This window comes from Athene cunicularia, assembly GCF_003259725.1.
Source record: "Athene cunicularia isolate RWA chromosome 3 unlocalized genomic scaffold, athCun1 chr3_part1, whole genome shotgun sequence".
In the NCBI taxonomy this organism is placed as follows: domain Eukaryota; kingdom Metazoa; phylum Chordata; class Aves; order Strigiformes; family Strigidae; genus Athene; species Athene cunicularia.
Genome location: NW_020799097.1, coordinates 15,220,398 through 15,228,623, shown reverse-complemented (window position 1 = coordinate 15,228,623; position 8,226 = coordinate 15,220,398).

Sequence of the window (8,226 nt, the reverse complement as noted above, 5' to 3'; positions counted from 1 at the left end):
AGCTTTGCTGAGGAAAAGTGGACTTTGTTTCATGGAAGCATCATGCTTTAGGCAAGGTACAAAAGCAGATCTATCCTGTGGGGGAAAAGGGTGAAAAATGTAAAGGAAAAAGAATAGTGGGCAGTTATGGAAACTGTCTTCCCAAGACAGGCCAGAGGTCCATTTACAGAAAACAGGTTACATTTGAGTGCTCTGTGTTGTGCCATCTTAAGGCAGCTCAGATGGATCTTGCTCCAGCAATGCCACACTTTCTGTTGATTAGAAAGGGAGTCCAGAAGGAACCATCTTTGTTATGGATGTTTAAAATAAGAGGAGGAGCCCTGAGATCTGATCCCACTTAAGAAAGGTGGTTTTGAAGTCAGGGGGAGTATTCTCTGTCCTTGAAGTCAGATAGGTACATCTGGGCTAAATGTAGGAGGGCTCTTACGTTAAACATCTTTGTATACCATGGGGACTCCAGATCTAATGTTGTCTCACTAATACTAACCCTAACAAATTAACTGAGAGGCAGGACAGCTTTCTACTCAACTGATGCCACATAATGAAAACTGTAACCTGGGTGAGAAAGGCTCTGAAAAGGTATAGTCCTATGTTGCCACCTCAAGCAAAACAATAACAGCTGGACCTATGTTCTTGTTCTCTGCAGGAATCCCTTCACATAGCAATAATTACATTATAGGCATTGCATTAATGAAAACAAGTAAATATGCTGGATCCTGTTACAGTGAAAAGATTATCTCTTGTCACTATCTCACTTTTTGCTGATTTCCTAATCTGTGAAGCCTATTTAAAAATGGATCCTGCTAGTCTGGAGTATCACAGAGTTAACAATTTTTCATCCATCTGAATGCAGGAGTACCTTTAAAGTCCAACGTACTCAATAAGAGAGAACTGAGTTTTGAATGTTCCCTGATTTAACTTCTGGGGAAAACCAGCCCCGTGTAGGTAACAGAAACACCAGTCAGGATCCTCCACTGACAGAGGTGGATCTCTGATGACCTTGGCCACGTCGCTGGATGCTGGGAGAGGTTTGTGGTGCAGGTCTTGGCACCCAACTCTCCATATTCTTAAACTACAAATCCAGAAAACAAAGTGTCCCAAAGCATTCCTGAGGGCAGCTGATTGTTGCTGTATCAGTCAGGCACTGCTTTGCCACCAGCCTAGGAGCAATGGCATCTTCAGGACTGTCAAATAAACACTTGTAGTTAATATTAGGACCTGTTGCTGTATTCTGAGGTCAGCCTGCCCTGTGTGGAGCATCTGCTGGTGACATAAATCCTTTACAGCCAGGGATCTGTAAAGCTTCACCCATAGCATTGCACTCCCTGGAGAAAACCTATAGGACATTTAACAAAAGAGTGATAGATGCCAGGCCACTGAGTCTGGCTTAGGCAAAATACTGAGTGAAGGTAAAATACTGAGGCAAGGAACCTCTAAAAGTGAGATATTATTGCATGGTGGAAGAATTCCAAAGACAATCCAATTATTATAGTATTAATTAAAACCTAGTTAAGCCTAAAGGATTACTAACATCTTTTAAGATATTTCTAAAGAATTTTAAAGCTTTCTATATGAACAAATACTAAACTTGTGCCACAGGAATAATATGCTCCTGCCCCACTGCATTCTGCAATGTTTCTGCCCAAGAACTTGAGTCAAAAGCTTCCTTGTTCTGCACGTGCTGTTTATCTACTAGTCAGTGAAGTTGTAGCATATTTTGATTGGGTTTTATGATTGCCTCCTTCTTCCTAGAAATAGTCCTGAACAGAGTGTGGTGTTAGTGAGAAAAACAAAACACGTGCAATGAAAGGCACACTTAGTTTTCCCCTCCTCCTTATTTTCTGGCCTCCTGGATAAAATCCAGTAGGGAACTGCTTCCAAAGTCTATTTATGAACTTGTGTTTACTTTTACATACACGTAGTCTTTACTACATGTGATCCCTGTGTACTGACCCAAGGAACTCAGAACCTTTGTGAACATTGAGAAATTCAGTTTCATAACAGTACTCTAGGGTTGATATTGTTTTCTCTATTTTTAATTTAAAAAAAACCCAGCAGCAGAGTAAGGTTAGCTGGGTTGTGCAGCAGAGCACAGAAAGCCTGTGATAGTGCCAGCTGCAATGGAAGTTTCCAAACTTCCTGACGCACCCCTCAGAGGTAGGATTATTCTTCCTCTCCTATTGCTTCTTCTTCAGAAATCTGATCTTGGGACTGAAGTTCTGTCCTTTCCATATTACAGTCATCCCCATGTTCCACTAAACTTACTCTCTAAAAGGCTGTGGCTAGCAAATCCCTTTAAAAAAACTCTGAAGTCTACACATAAGGCAATGATACATTTTTTTCTGCAGTTAATAATGTGCATGTGAGGCTTTACGATTTGACCACATGAAAGGTCTGAAAGAATCATTGCAAACCTATCTATATTTTTTCTTCTCAGATGGATAGAGAAAAGTGGAAAAAAACCCATACGTACTTTAATTCCCTTTAATGCAGACTTGTTACCACTCTTTCAAACCTGTCATGAAGCCATATCTTGAAATCTGATGTGCACATTACTCTGTTTGTACTCTTGCTGGCTCTGAATGGTAACTTATACATAAGTACTCAGATATCAGTACTGACTTGAAGCAAGTTCAGCCTGTGGCAAAATTTAATCTGCTCTGAATAAATTGTATTCTGATGGGAGGCTTACCCCAAACCAGTGGGCAGGGGGATGGGAAGCATCACCTGCAGTCTAAAATGGCTATGATACCCACAGGGAAGACCTCTGAGTAAAAGTCTGCAAGGAAACAAGTGAGTAAACGGAGAAAGTAAACAGAGAATAAAAAGTCCATTTGATTTTTAAAGGTCAACCCCATATACGACTATTACCTCCCACTTGCTGCCGCGACATTTATGCCATGCTACAGAGGCAGCTGCCTCAGACAAATGGACAAAGGGTACAATTCACAACACAAAAGGCTTGTAGAGCTTTTCAGTGGGCAGTACCCAGTTTTGTGCCTGTCATCTTCCCAACCACATCCCCATTCCCGAAACTCATGCCCAGATTTACACAGAAAACAAATGGGAACAGGGAAATGCTACTTTCCAAAAGCTCCCCCAAGCTTCTATAAGGTACTTGTATGTGACCTATAGCAAAATTTACCAGTAAGTGAAAACACACACAAACTGTGCCTGGTGTTATTTAAGGAGCCATGAGCAGCAGAGCAGTTATAGCAGTTTTATGCCTTGTGTACTTCTAGGTGATGCAGAGCCTGAGGATCCAATGTGTGTCACAAGTTTCTCAAGCCTGTAAACAGGACTGCTCTGGGTTTAGCTCTGCTGCTGTACCTGTTTGACCAGAATGCGTCTGAACTAAGTCAAGAGCTTCTTAATAGCTCCTGCCTTTTTTCACTTGTGAGGGTCCTCTGTATACATGACTAAGCATGTATCCAGTGTCTCAGCATTAATATTAGTATCATCAGCTTGCTCTGTTCTCCATTTATCATGAAAAAACAAAAGTTTTGAGATTCTTCATGGGTGTAAATCCCATATTCCGCCAGATCTAGCTCTCAGCTCCTCTGCCTTGTATGTAACAGCAAGGGTCTGGATGAACCAAAGCTTCCCACAAGGCTAAGCCCATGTGCCAGGGCATGTACAATGCAGATACCACAGTTGTGCAGCTTCACTATCCACCGGCTTCCAACCCTAACTGTGAGCAGGAGGCATTTTAACCCTCCTTTGGTGAAAGGTGTGTATGACCTGCCTCAGCAGTCCGATGGCAACCTGCAGCTGGCAGTCCCCATTGCCAGGCCAGATGGCAAAGCTGACCTGTGAAGGAGAGGGATGGGAAGCCCCCGGGTCTGGAAAGAACAGTGCCACAAGGGAGGGAGTGACGATCAAGTGATGTGGAAACAACACCTCATGAAATACCTTTTGGTAGCCTGGGGTAATTTCTAAGAGGAACATTCCCAGGTGCAGTGTTAACTGCAGTCATTAAAATATCCGCCAAAAGCAAGCAGCAGGTGTGGCGGTGGGGCCACCACGTCAGCCAATGGAGGCAGCAGCCAAACACGCTCCTCCAGCTGAATGGTTTGGTGGAGATGAGGAAACTGCCTTATCAGCCGTCAATAGATGTGTCACAAGATTTTAGATGATAAACAGCTGATAATTCTCACTGTGAATGACTAACGTGGGGTTAAGAAATGGGAGGAGCTCAGCAGAAAGAATCCAGACCTGCCACAAGGCACCAGGCAGGATGGGTGTATTTCAAAGACCAGTGCTAGAGTCATGCACTAACCCAGTGCTGGGACATACTCAAGGATGTGCCTGGCTAAATAATTTAACTGCCGTGTAGTGTTTCACCTCCAGTTCTTATTTTTACCTTTACTCAAACTCACTTTCAAGTGTGGCTAGCAAATTATGGTGCCTGGGATTTGCTGCAGATCGCAGCAATTCAATAGTTGCTCTTGTCCCACTGATGCTTAGTAAGAAGATTGGAGCTCCAGGACAGAAGTGCCTGGATATTCTCACTTTTTAAAATTTAGAGACTGGTTTATTACAAAACATTCAGAATATGTCTGGACTTCTAAATCATTTAGGAGCTTGAGGTAGTGTAAAATGCAGCTATCTGTATTTTCAGCAGTAATGGGGAGGGAGAACATTGTGCTCATGCTGCAAGAGCTGCCCTGGCCCCCATGCTGTCCCTGGTGCAAGGCAGGCTGTGAAGGCTCCAAGCTGCTGGGATCTTCCCACCTTGTATCTTGATGTATCCCATCTTTCCATGTGACACCTTGTGACCCTGGAGCTACCAAAATGCTTAAGCATAATGGCTCCTTTGACATGAAAGCAGTGACACAGGTCAAGTTTGAGTGAGGTGATAAAGCAAAACTGCTTTCTTGTTGAGCCTTCTCCACTTCATAACATAAAGCTTAAAATAAAGTTTTCATGTTGCAAGAACTTAAGCTGTGCTGTGTTGATCTCCATGTCCTGAGGCTCCCCATGTGGCCTCTTACAGACCAGCAGCTCTATTCTGGTTGCCTTCTTCTAGGAAGTCAACACAGACAGCAATTCTTTGGCTTGGTGTGTTAAGACATCAGGCCAGTTGACCAGGAACTCACTACTGCAGTTTCTGTCAGAGCTCTCTGGAGTTACATTTCTTTGACATTCTTTACTGATGTCCCAAGCTTTACCTGACTCTAGTTACACCTCCCCGGGAAAATTTAATGTTGTCCATCAAACCTGACTATTCCAGATACTAGGAAATGGTTTTCGTTCTTTAGGTCATTTAGAAAGGTAATTTGGCCATGGGTTGAATTTAGGATTGTCATCTTATCTTAAAAGAAGGCAGCCCTCCTTTCTCTTTGTTGCTTAGAAGATATTCTGTAGTGGAGATAGCATCCCCTCATTAAAAGTACTGGATCTCTGAAAGAACAGATCAGCTCCTCTGTACTAGGCACCCACATTACAGATGTAATAAACAGTCATCTCTGGACATCAGAGGTAGGTCTTATAATTGTTTTGTAAAACAAGATGCTCCTCAAGGGAAGAAATACAATGTTTCTGTCTGGTATTAGCAGCACTGGAGCACACATACAATGTGTACTTAGCTACATTGAGGCATGATTACTATAGGAACCAGATTTAAATTACCTGAGTAATGCACAAATGAGTAACTGTGTTTACAACATCTGTTGCATCAGTGTGATGAGTTAAACATAGTCAGGTGATGTCGTGAGACTGGCTCGGAAGTTTGAGACAGAAAGCCTCTTAGGTCACTCAGCCAGTCCCTTGGCTATTCTGCCATGCTTCCCTACAATTCATTTCTGCGCTATTTTCCTAGTCAGATTAAAAACGTTTAATGTAACAGGTTTTTCACCACCAGTGTCTGATTTGTTTTCCACTGGAGATTTTATTGCTAGGAAAGAGCTCCTGAAAATGTCACCTCATCCTATCATGTCACTTTGTCACAGAATAATAGAATACAAGGCTGAAAGAGACTCAGAAATGATCTGGTCCATTTCTATGCCTACAGGCAAATTCAACGTTAATTAAAACATTTTTGACAAATGCATGTTCAGTCTGCTCTGAAAGATCTCAGCCTCTTCTGGCAAGCCATAGCAGAGCTTGCCTGCCCCTGGTTTTATAATGTTTTACTAATGCCTAAATGTTTCCTGTTGCATTTCAAGTTCACTGCATCTCCATATCTCTCACAATGAGCCATAGATTACAGTTACCAACTTTTTGTTTTTTCCTTGCAATATTTTCATGTGTTTTTCACTCTAGTGAAAGTATGAAGTATAGACTAATCTGTTCTGCAGATATCATGGCATAGCTCTGTTATCTCTGAATCTTCTCTTGTTTTACTCCATCTTCTAACAGCTATAAGAAATCTCTTCACCCTTAAATGCTTTGTATTTATCTGGGAAAAGTACAGCTTGGCTTAATGCTACCAGACCAGGCAAGATAGGGGCATAAAGCCTCTCTTTAGGGGTCAAAAGGCAAATTTTGCTTTGCACCACAAGTTACAGTTTTCTTATGAGTATTAATGAAGTTACCCTGACATCTTAGGAGGATATTATTCCTGTTAGACATCAGAACTGAGCAACAGGTATTGTGTATGTTCCCAGTCCTGTAAGGAAGAAAGCTCAGATGGCTCCAGAGGAGATCTGGATCTCTTGGCTACACTGGTGTGAGTGAACTAAACAGTGACGGTGCCCATTCTCCAGTTTGATGCTACCTGGTGTGATCTAGTCACTTCCATGCTATTTAGCTGCTTCAACCCTCAAAACTGTGGCCCCATTCAGGTGCCTGTTGGAAATGCTCTGTGCTCATTCCCAAGAAGGGAGCTGCTAGCTGGCCAGGGCTGGAGCCATGCCAAGTGCTGTTTTTCCAGTGTCAGGGCACAGACCAGAGTGTCCCAGTGCCTCTGCCTGTGCCTTGACTCTGTCTAGTTTTCTCACACAGGAATAGCCCTTGTGTCCTATTTCACTAGCTTAAGTGCAAGGTCATCTTTTCCCTACATTAGCTTTGTTCTTTGAGGTCAGCAGGGTGACTACAGAGACTGGCACAGCTGAAGAAAAGATCTGACAAGTTGTGTCTGTTTTAAAATAATTTTTACTCATATCAGTTTGCATTTCCAAGCCTACTAAATAGGAAAGGCAGACAGCTGATTTATAACAGTCACTCTAAACAATGGACAAAATATAATTCAATAAATACTAAATTTTTCCATGAATTGCAGGACTGAATGAAAGATCCTTAGGGTAGTTTTTCAAATGTGAGCTGGAGCAGAGATTAGACAACTCTAAAGATCAAATACTTAACTGCAACATTAACTGTACTTTTAAACTGCTGGCAGGAATCCTGGAGAGTCGCGTGGTTGTTACGACAGTACACAGAGAATGTTTTACAGGACCGTCTCTGATCATTGTTTTTCAGAGGAACTGAATGCACAGGCAGCAGCACTATTGTACAATTACCAACTCTGTTGCAACATACTGTTGATTTCTCTGCTAATGAAACATAGTTTTCCTGTGGCAGTTTCTATTTTGTTTCTGAGATTTATTTAATCCTGGAACTTTGATTGGTTTTAATAAAGAAAGAAAAGGAAAGAGAGGGAGAGAAAGAGGGAAGAAAAGTGAGGGAAATAGAGAGAAAGATGGAGAAAGAAACTGAAGCAAAAAGGAAGGAAGGAAGGAAGGAAGGAAGGATGGAAGGAAGGAAGGATGCAACAAGAAAAGGAAGGAAGGAAGGAAGGAAGGAAGGAAGGAAGGAAGGAAGGAAGGAAGGAAGGAAGGAAGGAAGGAAGGAAGGAAGGAAGGAAGGAAGGAAGGAAGGAAGGAAGGAAGGAAGGAAGGAAGGAAGGAAGGAAGGAAGGAAGGAAGGAAGGAAGGAAGGAAGGAAGGAAGGAAGGAAGGAAGGAAGGAAGGAAGGAAGGAAGGAAGGAAGGAAGGAAGGAAGGAAGGAAGGAAGGAAGGAAGGAAGGAAGGAAGGAAGGAAGGAAGGAAGGAAGGAAGGAAGGAAGGAAGGAAGGAAGGAAGGAAGGAAGGAAGGAAGGAAGGAAGGAAGGAAGGAAGGAAGGAAGGAAGGAAGGAAGGAAGGAAGGAAGGAAGGAAGGAAGGAAGGAAGGAAGGAAGGAAGGAAGGAAGGAAGGAAGGAAGGAAGGAAGGAAGGAAGGAAGGAAGGAAGGAAGGAAGGAAGGAAGGAAGGAAGGAAGGAAGGAAGGAAGGAAGGAAGGAAGGAAGG